This window comes from Lathyrus oleraceus, chromosome 4, assembly GCF_024323335.1.
Source record: "Lathyrus oleraceus cultivar Zhongwan6 chromosome 4, CAAS_Psat_ZW6_1.0, whole genome shotgun sequence".
Lineage (NCBI taxonomy): Eukaryota > Viridiplantae > Streptophyta > Magnoliopsida > Fabales > Fabaceae > Lathyrus > Lathyrus oleraceus.
In genome coordinates this window covers 436,081,384-436,097,947 of record NC_066582.1, presented here as the reverse complement: position 1 = coordinate 436,097,947, position 16,564 = coordinate 436,081,384, and the positions used below count along the sequence as shown (strand labels likewise).

At 37.1% G+C, this 16,564-nt stretch overlaps 1 long non-coding RNA gene across 1 annotated transcript; it reads left to right on the top strand.

The window, feature by feature from the left end:
- The first annotated feature begins 550 nt into the window (after window positions 1-550).
- Window positions 551-1,804, top strand: LOC127135640 (uncharacterized). The gene is made up of 4 exons (XR_007808629.1): window positions 551-784; window positions 862-916; window positions 995-1,074; window positions 1,427-1,804. It is a non-coding gene; the product is annotated as an uncharacterized LOC127135640 (long non-coding RNA).
- The last annotated feature ends 14,760 nt before the right edge of the window (window positions 1,805-16,564 follow it).

The window sequence follows — 16,564 nt, the reverse complement described above, 5'->3', positions numbered from 1 at the left end:
TATGAAATTTTAATTAAACTCAATTAGATTCTAAAGTGGATCTAATTATTCTAAAATTTAGAAGGATTATCTAACCTAATTACCCTACTATTTCTAAGTTCAATTCTAAATCCTAGAATTTGATCTAGTAAACAACTAGTTAAAACTAAAGAAATTCGAATGTCTAATCAAAATATTTCGAATCAATTTCTAATTAAATTCTAACCCAATATAGAAGCCTAACATCTAAAACTCCTAATTATTTCTAAATTCTAAATCAAGTTCTAAAATCCTAATTACTAATCAAAGATCTAAAATCCTAATTGGTTCTAGAATTATAAAAACTCATCTAATTGATATCTAATTAATCCTAACAAATCTTGATTACAATCTAATGAGATCTTAAAATTCTAAATTTGATTTTAAAACTTTCATGTCAAAACCAACCAAAAGCTAATTAGCCTAAGTATTAACCTAATCCTAATATCTAAGTAAATTAATTAAGCTAATACAAAAAACAACAGAACTTGGGCTCACCCGAAAATGGGGGTGCAGGCCGAAGCAAAGGTTAATGTGCAATAACCAGAAGCGGTTGAGCTTGGAGGCTTCAGGCCCAAGCGCAGGATTAAGGGCCAAAGGGGGTGTATCTGACCCGCGGGAGGTGCAACGGCCGAATGGAACCTTATACAAATTGTTAAAAGGGACCCCTGTTGTGAATGTGGTTCCGTTAGTGATGTTTTACCCGCTATAGTTATCTTGGAACCGACCCTGTCATAAACCCGAAGGACGAAATAGAACTTGCAGGGTCAATATTTAAATTAATTTGCTTTTTTAATTGGAATTTTCTGGTGGCTGATTTTAACTGCACTCGGATTCTTGCAGGTAAAAGTTATCTTGCTATGAATTGAAGTTGTCCACAAGTTGAATTGGTTTGAAGGTATGAGCATTCACATTTCTATGGTAGAATGTTTTATTAACTTGCTGCAATTTCATGTTGGCTAAATGTTAGTTACAGATTGGTTGGTGGGTTAACTAGAAGAGTCGTTTCAAATGGATGATGCAGGTTTGAAGTTTGCGAACGGCCATTGGATTAAGGTGACCGGCCAGCGCATGTATCCTCTCAAATTTCCGATTTTGGTAGTTGATTATTTGAGTTAAAGTTGTGAGAGTTGTTAGAAGTTGGCTTAGGTTAAGTGTTAGCTAGAAGCCTCTTGAAAGGTTTTGAAATTAGGTAATTAATTAGGATTGATTTGTTAATTAAAAGGATGAAGCTATGCGATGAGTAATTGTTAACGCACTGTAATGTATGCCTTGCTTGTTTGGTGAGTGAATTATTTTTCACAATGTATTTTGGTAAGCCATGGCTATGAATGCAAATGCCTGAAATGATGAGTTTGTTGCACATGCTATGAAGTATTAGAGCTGATTTTGGCAATGGTTTTTACAGGTAGTTCATGGAAGGGAAACTAACTTGGTCTTTGAATGACAATGGATGTCGTGGAAATTATTTTAGCATGTTAGGACTTACTTGGATTTAGTCTCCCTATAATTTTTGTGACTCTTGAGATGGATTGACATTGTTTTAAATGTATGGTTTACGTATTGGCATAAAGTGTTGTAATGCAATTTTCGGTTCAAATGCAAATGTATTTGGAATTAGAATGGAGTTAGAGTTGTAATAGCGAAATGGTGTTTGGAATTTTAATGTTAGGTTTGAAATCGTAAAGAATTTGGTTTTGAAAATTTGTAATGGAATGTTAGGTTTGAAATCGTAAAGAATTTGGTTTTGAAAATTTGTAATGGAATGTAATGCATTAAAGGTTTATGGATGGAATGTATGTAATGGGGTTATATAAAACAAATGGTGATGTAACCTTGGAAATAGAATGGATTTGTGTGATTGAATATGATTGGTGAAATTGAAATACAAAAGTGATTGATATTTGGAAGCAGGTTAGAAATGAACATGAACCGAAAAATGAAAGTGTGTGGTTCAAGTCGGTTTATGATGATCCAATGTTATGCGTCGGTGATTAACTTCTAAGAAATTTGGGAAATGAAAAGCTCAATGAACATGGTTCATATTGTTTATGTATTGAGAAGGTAATTTGGTTTGTGTTGGATATGGAAAATGGGCATTTAGGTGAATGGGTTTTGATGGATATGGACATAGTAGCATTTGGGTAAGAGAAATGATTCACAAAATGGATATGGAAATTGGATAATTGTTGGTAAAAAAGAAATAGTGGAATCAGATGTTAATTTTGAGTCGTGGGCTTAACATGTGAAATAAATTATAATCCTTATGCTGAATTTTTGACATAATAATGAATGAATGAAAGTGTCAACTATTAATTTGGCAATCATGGTCCATTAATATGAAATTTATACAATCAATTTGAATTTAAAATCAATTTGAAGCAATGACGAAATGACAGTTGATATTTATGCTAAATGTCATGGTCAAGTATGATAAGTTGACTTTGGTCAACTAGTTGATCAGAAGTCAACGTATGCAAAAAGATGATGAAATGGATCTCTATGATTAAAAATGCATGTTCAAAAATGGCACCATGACCCGATTAGAACCAATGAGCTTTGGATCAATGAAGCTTAATGGATGGAGTGACTTGAATCCAATGAGATGGAGTGGAATATGAATGCAAGCATGTTTAGAACCAACCAAAATAAACCATGTAGCAAGGGTTTAGCCAGGTCAAAGTTTCAAGTGTCAAGTAATAACCAAAGGTCTCGAACCCCGGGTTAGGTAAAAAAGTAAAATGGAGGGCAAATTTTGGGGTACTACACTTAGAAAACCTAATTTAACTTTGACTTGGCCTAATAAATTAAGGGACTATCATATAAATTCGTGAGTCGCACACCAAGGAATTGAGTGCACTAGTTTTGTTCATTTGAAGTGGGATAACAATTTAATTGAAATTAAATAAATACACAGTTCATCAACAAGTAAAAATAAGAGGATTCGATAAAAGACTTAATCGTCTTTCTCTTCTTGAATTTCATTGTTTTAATTTCTCGTTTTAGAACGAATTTTCTAACACCCCCCCCCCCCCCCCCCCCCCCCCCCCCCCCCCCCCCCCCCCCCCCCCCCCCCCCCCCCCCCCCCCCCCCCCCCGCACATGATTTTCTTATTAAATTACAATCCTCGTTAAGCCAACAATTTTATTATTACTCAGCATTATCGATAGATTTGCCGAGAGGTCATCACAATATCACAGTTACCATGTAATCTATTTTATCACTCTTTGCTATTTTTCTCACTTGTCATAGAAATCTTTCCTATATTTTCTACAATGTGGGTTACACTCAAGGGTATTTTTCTTTTCGTGTTGCATTTTGTAGGTGGAGATGCTTCACTGAGCTCACACTTTACTCCTTTAGAAAGTGTGCTTTTAGGAGAAAATGATTCACAGGCATCCTTAAGTAAGCTACATTTATGTATAACATGATTAAGGTCATGGTTATATAGGCTTAAAGTAGGGTTTTTCTTGTGTTTGTAATTCTTGCATCAAAATCATATGCAATGCTATTTTGGCATAAGTTCATGATATAAAGTAACAATTCTAGATTTTGTTGGAAAAATAGTTTAATAAAATGCATATAGCACAAGAACTTATCATATACGTGCTACTTATCATATAACTGCTTATAGAAATAAACTTAAAACAACTTATGAACATGGCATAAGTTGTTTCCATAAGCACTTTTAAAATTCCTCACAAATACTTATGTAATATATAAGCATGAATAAGTCAATCCAATAAGACCTTTAATACATCAAAACACTACCAACATTGAGGATCAGATGTTTGTGTAAACATTCATGGGTAATTGAAAACACGACTAGAACTTTGTGTTGATCTAGTACTGATTTTGTTGGGGAGTCAGAAGAGCGTAGTAAGTATAAGTGTTTAAGATTTTAGAGACTGTGACACCACATATACATGCAAAATCTTAAGGAAGTGGATGTATGAGCCATTTCTCTTATATACATAACATTTCATCCATTTCTAGTAAATGTGGGACTTAACCACTCACACTTGTTGAATCCAAGCAATCTCTCCCACAAGTGGGAGTCACCCACATCACTAGCCTTAATCCATACTAGGATCCCACTTTCGCTCTGCCACTAAATCTAACCATGACATGAATAACATTTGTTGGGGAGTCAGGGGAACATCGGAAGTGTCAATGGATTAAACGTTTAGTATCCAAAAGACCTTGACACCACAAATCCACCCAAAACCTTAAGACAGTGGAAATATGGGTAATTTCTCTTATATAACTAACATTTCCTCCATTTCTAGTAAATGTTAGACTTAACCACTCACACTTGAATCCCAACAATATCTCTCATAAGTGTGAGAATTAACAACTCACACTCGAATCCCAATTGATCTATTCACTACTATAAATAATATATTTTATGACAAAACTTTCACTTCGACCAACAAATAACCAAGGTATATGTCATGTGACCATCATAATTAATTTTAATATATATATATATATATATATATATATATATATATATATATATATATATATATATATATATATATATATATATATATATATATATATATATATATATATATATATATATATATATATATATATATATATATATATATATATATATATATATATATATATATATATATAGCTTATACCCTCGATTATTCCCAAAACCGATGCAATCTATCTATCTGGGACCTTGCTTCGAATTCTAGATAGTACATTTTCTATTTATTTTATTTTTCAATTTCCTTAGGAAACAAGCGTTACTATTTCTCAGTTGTCATTTTTCCTTTTTCTCAAAAACCTATGTGTTAGTTCTTTTACATAAATTTCTCAGAATATGGCGCTTTATATGTTTTTATTTTTTAATTAATCTATTCTCTCATATTTTCCCAAAATCTGACGTGTATGTTCTTTTGTATGGATACTTCACATAACTAGACTCTAACTTTTCAGTTACCTATGTTATTGGTATGTAACTAACTTTTTCTTGTGTTAGTTTGAGAAAATGATGTCACTTACCAATGAGATATTGATATAGATGTTGTTTATCTTGAATAGTGTTAATTTAAGAAAATGGTTTCATTGACCACTGAGATATTAATAACAATTTTGTGTTTCTTGAATAGTGTTAGTTTGAGTAAATGGTATTATATACTGACCATTGAAATGTTATTTTTCTTGAAATATTTTTTTTCATGAATAGTGTTAGTTTAAAATATGTTGAATGCATGCTCTTAGAAAGTGTGCCATGAGTATAGTATAATTCATATGTATTTTGATAGATAATTTGTTGATTTGAGTAATATAGTTCTTAATTTACACAAACATGGGCGATTCGACCAACACTTATCATATAAATTTTTCTACAATTTCTAATAATACTAAAAGTAAAAGAAAAACTAGAGGACCAAGATGTTGACCAAGATGAAAAAATCCCATGAAAGCGGTGTTCGCTTCCTAGTTAATTTATCTTAGAATTGGTAAGGCTTATGGTGAATAAGGTGATCGTTTTAGGGGTTACATGGTAGTACAAGGTAGAAGCAAAGTCAGTATTTTGATAAATAATTGGCACGACATTGATAGTGAATTGAACTGTATAGATGACCATTTACTTTTTCGGTTTAATACTAATATGAAATCTATTATGTAAACCTATGGCGTGTTTATTGCTCTATAGGATGATATGGTGAGAAAGAAATGGATTGGATATGTTGGAGAACGTTGGAGGGGCTTTGAGACACAACTCACAAATGAGTATATTATAAATCCAAAGAATAACTTACAGCTTTCATACGTGAAGTATTTGTATATTGATAAGAACGTTTGGAAGGGTTTTGTCAAGTCTCATACCACTCTTGACTACTTTGCTAATAGCCAAAAAGGAAAGGATAATAGAGCTGAAAATATTTATCCACATAGATTCTCTCCTGAAGGATATGATAAAATGACCCAAAAATTGATTAATGAAAAAAGAAAACAAAGACAACGAGATTTTGGATATCCTTTTAGAAGCCTTGATCGCAACAATCTCCATCATCATGCCATGATAAATTGAAGAGGGAACGTCAAAGACCAGGAAGCGAGTTCACATCAGAGGCTACACGTGAAGTGGCATAAAACATGTAAGTATATATTTTTTCAAAATTACTTATTTTATTTAATTCAATTTGGTAAAGATGAACTTTAATGTGTGTTGTATCTTTTTTTGGTTTAAAAAATGCAAATATGGTATCATTGTTCCATGAGAACGTCATGACATCTTGGTATAAGTGATTGGACTCGAGGGGAATGGTGGGCGTGTCTGTGGTCTTTGAAGAGGCGTTGGCTTGATGTTATATTTTGGATCATCGCAGACAAGTAAAGAAGTAAAACGTAAGAATAAATTGAAGAGATAGATGATTAAAGGGTGAGGGATAAACTACAAGAAGTATTAGAGTTGGAGCGAGAGAAGTAGATTCAAGAGGCGCTGGAGAAGTGGACTCAGGAGGAACGTAAGAGGGTGCATGTGGAGGAGTGGAGGAGGTTGTTACAGGGGGTGATATAGAGGTTCTAGGATGATTGAGAGAGGTTGACTAAGCAAAAGTGAGAGAAGTTATTAGAGGAAGTGCAGGAGACGTGTACCCGCAATGTGATTGAGGTAAGTATAAGTTGTAAAAATTATATTATATGCTATTATTCTTATTTGTGTATTTAAATTTTTGTAGTTTGTTTCAATTATTTTTATGATGTAGCAATTGAAATCAAGGGGTGTACTCATTGACTCAAATTCAGACCAGTTAGACATACCTGAGAAAGTAGCTGAGGAATTTGTTATGGATGGTGCAAGTAAGAAAGGTAGTTGTTCTTCCCCAAAACACAATATTGACACTATATTACCTCAACTATATAACACACAAAGACTGTCAGGGATGATAGAGGAGATGCCAGACATATATGAGTTTACATTAAACATGAACCAGAACATGGTTTTATACTTAATAAGAGTTATGTTATGAAATTTTTGAAGGAAGATGATTGGTTTGACATGATCGTACTACAATTGTGGTGATTATAAATACAATTTTTACGGTGATTTGAATTTATATTCATTGTTCTCATACTTTAACATCACAATTTGACTTTTACATTAACTTTTAGGTCCATGTGTGAGATGTGTGTTGAAAGAGAATTAAGAAAGTATTATTTATTAGATCCATTCAATATTCAATTTCGACATAATGGAGAAAACACTATCAAGATATGCATACATAATAAATTGGTCGATGAGAACAAAGAATGTTACTTGAGACCGTTTTATCATGCGTAAGTATATATTAACTTTTGTTTTCTTTTATAATTAAATTTTATACACACCATTAATTATTCTAAATGTTAATTATTTTATTCTCGTTACACTATAATCTTGATGAAACGATGCATGATGTTTTGAGCGGGTAAGTGACATTATTTGTAATACTCAAATTTTATCTTTAGTTTTGAATAGTTTTTATTCATGTTTATTTTTTACCAACATGTAAAGCTATGGAGGGATACAATTTTGTGAAACGTAATCTAAAAGGAAGAAAGTCAAGGTTCCTTTTTCCAAAAGTAAGTATTACTTCTGCTTTTTGATATTATTTTATTTTCGCTAATGTATTATTTCTGATTTGTGTATATTAATTAGGAACTATATGAAAATAATTTGTGATCGCGAAGACAATCCAACAGATTTTCATGTGGATACTATGTTATGAGACATACGTTAAATATTATCTCCGGAGGCATTATTAGTTCATGTGTTAAGGTTTTAGCTTTATCAATATACATGTAATTCATTTATATTTGTTAAGTTAATATTGTTGTTGTTAGATTATCATAATTCAATGTTTGTTCAAATTATATGTGTTTAACGACCAAACATCATTCTCACAAGAAGATATAGATGATATTCGATCATGTTGGATCAATGTCTTCCTATCTTTTTATGAATCTCGACAAGACTAATTTTTAATGATTGTTGTAAGTATTGTATAAAGTTTTTGTCATTATAGGTTCAAATATGTGCAGGTTCTCTTGCTAGAGGTTTTCTTTATCCCAAATGTCATTATAGGTTTTGTAAGCATTATATGATTATGTTTTCAAATATGTAGAGGTTCTCTTGGTGTACCATTTTGGATATGTGTGCATTTGGTTTTGTAAACAATATAATTTGATATTCTGTGTATATTTAGTTATATTATGTATACAATAAAATGTTATGATTCTATCACAAAATTTAAAGTTTTTGTGGGAAAAAATACAACCCAATAAAATTAAGATTTAAAACAATTTATAAATGACAAATAAATAGGTTATATCTCTCGGTTAATCTCTCTCTCTCTCTCTCTCTCTCTCTCTCTCTATATATATATATATATATATATATATATATATATATATATATATAACCGACGTAAATATATTCTTTTTCCCTAAGATATTTACAAAAATCGAGAGGTATGTGTCGTGCGCTTTATAGTTTTGAAAATAAAAAAATGTTGTTGTTGAGGATCAAACCAATGACCTTTAAAGCTGTCCCCTCGGTGGAATAAAAACCAAGGGGCAAAGTGAGTGGTTTTCATGACGCCATTCGTCACCACACATTAGAAATTGATGTAAAATCCCTTTTGCCAACGAGGTAAAATATTTTTTTTTGTAGTAGTGATATGTGAATTCAAATGAATAAAATAAACCCTCCAAAATCCGTCAGTTATTTTCACTCTATCATTCTCTTTTTTCATATTCCTCCCTTCCATTCCCTTCCAAACTTCCAAATAAAGCCTTATGAAATCACTACAAGAAAAAACATTTTTAGCTATGGGTTAAACCCATTGCTAAAGCAAAAAATCCTGCAAAAAAATAAAAATTTGTGAGGGGACAAGTCCCCTAGCTAAACAGGGCATCGTAAATTATTTGTGAGGGGCTTGCCACGTCGCTATTTAGCTTGGGGTTAAGCCCCCCGTAAAATATAATCCTTAAATTTCCTCCTAATGGCACGCATGCGTAGGCGCGTGCTAGGTGGCGCGGCATGTTAGTATTTTGCTAGTGGCTAAGCCCCTGACAAATGCATCTATGTTTTGATATTTTTTTAGGGGATTAGCCCCTCAAAATTGACTGATTATTTGTTAGGGGTTTAACCCCTAGCTAATGTTTACAATATTGTATAAAAAAGTATTATATATATTTTATTATAAATATATTATTATAATTATAATAAAATACCATCAATATAAAATAAATAAGTATTTTTGAATTTTTTAAAATATAATTTAAATAAAATTATAAAGTAAAATAATTCGTGATTAAAGGTGAAATAAAAATAAATAGTCTTCATATCCTCTGAAGTAAAATTTAAAAATACATATTAAAAGTTTCATATTCCAATAAATTTAATTGTCTTCTTCTTCCTCCTCCTTCTCCTCATCAACTCCTCCATATCCACTGACTCCTACATATCCACCACAAGAACCTTGGTTAATCAGTCAGACCATAAATTATTCAAATCTCTGTGCGTGCTCATTTGCAACCGCATTGCTTCCTCATACTCCATCGTTTTTCTCCTCATTTATTCCATTTCTGCATTTCTTGTTGTTGTTTTGCATGCTACTTCTGTATGCACTAAATTTCTCATAGTTTCTAGCATATTGGTGGTTAATATAGGTGGACGTAATGATCCATCTCCATCAGCAAGTCTCATTCTAAAACTCCTGTCACACTGCTTGATAGTTTTGGTGTACCCTCCAGCATCATACACTCCCATTTTTCCTCTTCCTACGTACAACATCATAACAAGTCTGAAAGTCTACATTAGGATCAGCAGGATATCCTGGTGATGGTGCATAAATTAGATGTTATCATAATTTAAATAAGTTAGGTACATAAAAGAAATAAATAAAATGACTAAATATAAGAAAAACTTACTTTAGTGTTTCTTGAGCGATCATCGACAAACTCTCCATTTCTCTTGATACAAATCTCTAGATGGATCACAGTAAGAAGCGGAGTTCTACCCAACTTGTCACTCTAGTTAAATGAAAAAATAAGTAAAAAAAAACAGTTTTAATTAATCTAAAATCTAAATGAAAATTTAAGTAAAACATAAATAACTTTACCATCCTTCGTGCAACTTCAGCAACACTAATATTGCCTGATGTGTAGTTGCAGCCGCCAACTTCAGATGCTTTGGTTTTTTTTTTTCATTTCAGATATTTGCTTAAAGGTATCCGAGTTCCAACGAGAAATAATCTCTTGAATTACATATTCACTTATCCAATAAGGGAATTAACATTTTCTTTCCCAATTAAGTCTAACACGCCTAAGCGTGTCAGATAATCGGGCAACACATTTTGAATGCAAATGTTCCTTAATTTGGTGATAATCTCTAATGTCCCAACAACATTTCTCCTACATTGTTGTATGAATTCAAAAAATAATAAAATATAATCATGAATACCTCAATAAATATAAGGGTAATTAAAATAATAATTACTTAATTGAGTTAGTTAGTTATACTTGAAATAACTTAAACCAATGTTCCTTGTCTTCACTAGAAAGTGCTTCATAAGTCAGACAAAACTTTTTATACTTTTCATTAATAACTTATGTTATGCTCGATTCTGCAAGATGTGACGGCACAAGGCTAAACAACAAAATTTTGAGTTAGTATTACTTAAAAAAAACAACTCAAATTTAAAATATAATATAAAACATAAACACTTACGTTACTCCCTTGAGCTCAATGACAAATCTTCCAAGATGTTTCCTAATTATTTGCGGCTGATTTCTCAGAATGTGCATCCTCATTCGCTCCTCATGAGCAGTGTTAGGAGCAGTTGAATTTCCATGATCATGAGCACTGGTATCTTTCGCATCATTCTGCTTATCATGCGTAGTATGAATGGGTGATGAATGTGGAATGTTAGAGCCATCTGGCTCCATATATTGGATAGAAGGCTATGTGGAAGGAATATGAAAGCTAGACCCACAATGCTGCATGGAAGGCATAGGAAAGTTAGGTTCACTCGGTGTGGCATCTCGAAAAATACAATCCTTCGTGAGGCGTTCGCACGCTCGCGGAAAATAATATCGAACAGAGTCGCCACCGAACTTGATTTATTCAAAAAAAGGAAAGGAAAAATATCTATAAGTCCCTTAAAATAAAATGAAGATGGTCGTCTCAATCATATTCGGGTTCGGGAGTCGATTACGCAAGGGGAATGTATTAGGACCCCTCACGTCCGTTGTACTCAACATGGTCATTTTTGTTAAATTTGCAATTGAATGTTAGCTAATGTTATTTGTTTCTTTCAAATGATAAAAAGTGTAAAAGGGAAAGAAAATGGGTCGCAAAAGGATTTTTGTATTAAGGTGCTTGACAAGATTGTGAGTCTTGTTCCTACGTATCCTTAGGTACAATGAGGAATTCAAAGCTTCGTAGTTCATGCACGACAAAGATATTTTTGGTGTTTTTTGTTAGAGTGCTTAAAGAGACGTTGGATCTCGCTCATACGTATCTCCATGTGAGATGGAGAATTCAAAGCTACGTAGTTCTTAGTAGCAAATGAGTGTTTGTTGATTTATTTTAGTGAATAAATTTTTAGGTTGCATTCTAACGGTCAAACGTTGGCTTCTATGCTCACGGTGGAGTCTTTAGCCTAGTTTATATTTGCATTAGAATGGACTAAACAATGTTCTTTCTGAAAAGGGTTTCGATCGCACGGGGGCGAAAAAAGCTAAGTTTAATGTGTTTGAATATTTTTTTGAGTGATTGACAAATATTTAAACAATAGGCTAAGTGTGACAATCACATGAATATTCAGGAAAAGAGAAGAAAATTACTTCCACCCCAATCTTTTTCAATCGATTAATTGTAAAATTTGTGTGACGGATCAAGTCGTGTTTCTCTAAGTGACGAAAAATATTCGAACAGTAGGCTAAGTACAACCATCACACAAATACTCGGGAAAGAAGGAGGAAATTACTTCAACCCTAATCTTTTTGTTCTTTTTGAAAATAGTTGATTTTACACTAATCTTAAATTAACAATTGACTAATGCAATAAGAAAAAAAAAAGAAAGGCAAGCGGTAAGATTTTTACACATCACGAGAATGGGGTACATTTAGTAGAATGGAAATATAATAAAGCGATTAAAATACAAGCCCATTAAACAAGTAAACAAGGAGCTCATTATAAGAAAGTCAAGGGACCGAAAACAAACCAAAGTCTAGAATACTGAATTTAGCTCTAAGTTAACTTAAAATGGATTCATGTAGGAATCACTCTATAAGAAATCAATAAAAAATGATACTACAAAGTTTAATTTGCAATGCATTGAGAAATCCAGCAACTCGATAAACTATATATAATATTTATAATAGAAAAAAATATCGAAACTTAGAGTATTGAATTTACCTCTAAACTAACATAAGGTGGATTCATGTAGGAATAACTATATATGAAACCACGCAAATGGATATATGCGTCAAAACGATTTTTGAAAAATAATTTGGATTTAAACTTCAAAAATCATAATGTAATGAAATCGATGCAACAATTAATCAAATAATCTATTAAAAAACAGTTAATTAATTACACTAAAAAATTAACAAATAATTAATAAAATCAAACAAAGGTGCGTACATGAACATGAGAGCATAAACAATGGACTCAAAATAAATCCTTATTGGACTCAAAAGCCCATTTACCAACAGAAGCCCTAATCTAAAAGAAGATGAATAAATAAAATAATAAAAAAAGAAATTAAAAAAAAAGATGAGGTAACACTCTCCTGCTGTAACGTTTATCCATTTAAAAAAAACTCAACATGGCCAATCGTGTGATGATATGTGGCCATGCCATGATAACAAACAAAACAAATACTAACCTTTTCTCCTCTCACGATGTTCTTGAAGAAAGTAGAAAAACAAAAACAAGTTCATTTATCAAATTTCAAAGAAACTGATCTCACCTGATCAGGAGGGCCTTCCAAGGTCTTGGTGAATGGGCCGGAGAATGGAATGAGAGGGGGGGGTGTACCTGCAAGGTGCTCCAATGCTTAAGTCAGAAAAGGTACAGAATGAGGTTATCAGAGTGTGAGTTAGAATACCTGCCCCTTTGCCATGAAAGGGGTATTTATAGTGAGCCCCCAGCGCTGGGCCAAGGCTCCTAATGGGCTGGATTAGCTAGGCCCAAGGAGGAGCTGCCAGGGGACGCGTAAGAAGCGTTAAGACCTAGACCAAGGTCTGCCCCCTGGTCCAACTGCCCCTATCCCTAAGGAGACAATATAGGGGAGCTGGGTGACGTGGTGAGTGAGATGCCGTTATGGCTCTGCCCGACATAACTTAGGTGTCCGCGACGTGGGTTGACGGGGAGTGGATGGAGATCGTATGAGGAGGGCCCGCTCGTTGTCCGACACGTGTTTAAGGGGCCGGGGAGACGTTCGTCGGGCGGACGGTCGTCCACCTGACGTGTCCTCGTGGTCGTGTGGATATGGCCGTTTGGACGTGGGCTTGGCGAGCATTGGGCCGTGCCGTGCCTAGGGTCATGGCCCAGTCCAGAACAGGAGCCCCCCAAGTCGAGTCTCTGAGCCAGAGAGATGACTTATGTTCCAACTGAGGGTTCCTCGAGACGATGGGGAAGCTTGAGCGTTAGACAGGTGAGGTCGTAACAGACCTATTCATGCCCGACCCTTTCTTCGGGAATGTCGGGGACGGAGGTGATCGGTTGGTCTGCACCTTCCTTGTGATAAACGCGGGTATGACGCGGGGAGGTGGCGTCTTGGTGAGTCGAGGAGACGGATAGGTGCTCGGGTCGTTTCAGCTTCTTATCTTTGATAGACGTGTCTCAGAATTAGTGGGGTCGCTTCGTTTCGTGTGCAAAGACGGCGTAGGCAGGCTAGGCAATGATGACCTAGCGTGTTGGTCCACGTGCCAAGCCCTATAAAAAGGGGTTGAGTAACTTCATTTCCACTTTTTTCGCTCACACGTTCACCGGAGTTCTCCACATTCTCTCTCGTTTGCTCGCTCTACCGTCTGGACCGCCGTCTCCGCCCGTCCTCCTATCTGAACCACCGTACCCTTTTCAACTCAACGATGTCAGGTATGATTTTCCACCGTGACCCACTGTTTTTCCTTGTTGTTTTCTGTCAAACGCATGCTATTTTTGTAGAAATGTGGTTAGGTTTAACTTAGGAACAGTGTAGTGGACTGTAGGTGTATATTAGATGGTAGAAAATAGGGTTGGGATCCTACTGTACCGGGCATAAACTTCATATGCTGGGCAATACTTGCATAGGCTGTATGAAGTTTATGCCCGGTCTCCATAGAATGCGCGCGCCGCCGAGTTGAGCGCGGTTAGTGTCCGTCGCCGCTACGCCCTTTCACTTGACCTGCGGTGGAAGGGTGGATTTGATATGACGTCGAATTCACTCTTTCTGTCTGCGTTTCAGGTGCTACCGGGCGCTTACGACCGAGGAAGGAAGATTCTGGGTCCTCCACCGAAGACGCGACAATCGCTCGTCTCCCTGTCGGGGATGGGAGTGTCCGAGATGGTACCGAACACGCCTCCTCTTCCGGGCAGGTCGACTTCTCCTGGGTTGCGGACGAGCCCTTGGAGGAGGAGTCAGACTTCTGTGACGAGGCCATCACTGCTCACGCTATGGTCGAGACCATAAGCCGGGAGGATCCACCAAACTGGTATTGTTGCGCCCCCAAGGAAGAAGACCGCATTTGTCATCATTTCCCGGGGAAGCAGTTCACCATGTATGAATTTGCTTTTCGTGAGGCGGGGATTAGACTGCCCTTCAACTCCTTCCAGATGTCGGTCTTCAAGTGGCTCCGGCTGGCGCCGTCCCAACTACATCCTAATGCTCTCGCATTTATGCGGGCATTCGAGTTAGTTTGCCAGTTCCTCGGCATTGGTTGCGCCCGGGCTCTCTTCTTCCACGTTTTCCATCTCCAGAGGTCCGGTTCCCGTGGTCGCCACATTTGGGTTTCTTTCAAGCAGCCCGTGCGTCTGTTCAAGACGTACGAGGATTCTGTTCGCCATTTCAAAAGCCGGTGGTACGTGGTGATGCCGATTACCCGGGCTGCCCTTCACTCTCTATACTACTATCAACGGGAACCCAACGGGGAGGAGACGCTGATGTCGAAGATACCGCTGAGGTGGCAGCGTGATCATTTCGATCTCTCCACGGCGCATTACCGGGTCAAGTACGCGATGCTCGGCGAGGAGGATAGGCTCGCGTACAAGAAGCTGGTCGATTACGTGCAGAGCTTCAGCTTGGCGTTCTGGGCGAATCGACAGGGCGTGCCCTACCTGGATGAGGCCGGGGAGCTAATCACCGAGACGCGTTATATCAATACGAAGGCTCTGCTCGAGTGTGATACCGAGGAGGAAGCTCTGGCGTTATTGAGTAGGCAGACTTTGTTTAGCTTTTATTTCTGTTTATGACTTCGGTCGCTAATGTTTGTGTGTAATTTATTTGCAGGTGCCATGCCCAATGCTCGTGATCGGGTGCTGAAGCTAGCGAATCAGGTCGGCGCTCCTGACCGGGTGCCCAAGAAGAAGAAGAAAACTGTGGCCCGTGTCTCGGAGACTGCTGGCGATGCCGGGGTCGGTCCCTCGCAGGCGGCGAGCGTGATTCCTTCCTCTCCTCCTCGGTCTAACCCGATCAACATTCCTGATAGCAGTCCGTCGCCAGCGGCTTCCCCCCTCCATAAACGGAAGCGTCCGGCTGGTCCTCTCACCAGGTCGTCTCCAGGAAGTCCGAATGGACCGGGCAGCTATCTTCTACCTCCCTGCTATGTGGAACGGTCGTTCTTCAAGGCCGAGGAGTCGATTGTTGTGCCTGCGCCTGAGGCCAAGGCTATTCTGGACCAGGACGCTGCTGCCCGGAGAAAAGATCTGGCCAGGGATATTGCTGCTGTCATCCGGGTGATGGAGACGGCCATGGTTATGACCGACGCTTCGGTCTCCACCGCCTCGCTGGAGGATGCCCTTTTGCAGGTTCGGACGGAGAAGGAAAGACTATCTAAAGATCTGTCGGACTACAAAGAAGAGCATCAGCTGCAGGAAGGGCTGAGCCAGAAGTTGGAGGAGGTGGAAAGGGAGAGGGACCAGTTGAAGGCCGCTAAGGCGAGGTTGGAAGAGCAGGTGGTCGACCATCAGAAGCTGAGCGAGGACAACGCTGGCCTACGGGCTCAGGTTGAGTCTCTCGAGGGAAAGGTCCGTCCTCTGGCAGATGAGACCGAGGAGGAACGCGCCCTCGGTTCGCGCGGTGAGCTGCTAGGGCATATTCGGACTCTCAACCAAGATCTCGTGGCCTGCTTCAAAGAGGGTTTCGACAATGCTGTCGAGCAGCTCGGGCTTCTGAACCCTGAGTTGGTGATAGAAGGGTCGGCCTATAACTGCTGCGTCCGGGATGGTGAGATTATCTGCCCGTTTGAAGCGGAGGAGGAGCTGGGGGGAGAAGAAGAAGAAGAGGATGAAGAGGTGCTCCGAGCGGAGTCTTAGTTTATATGT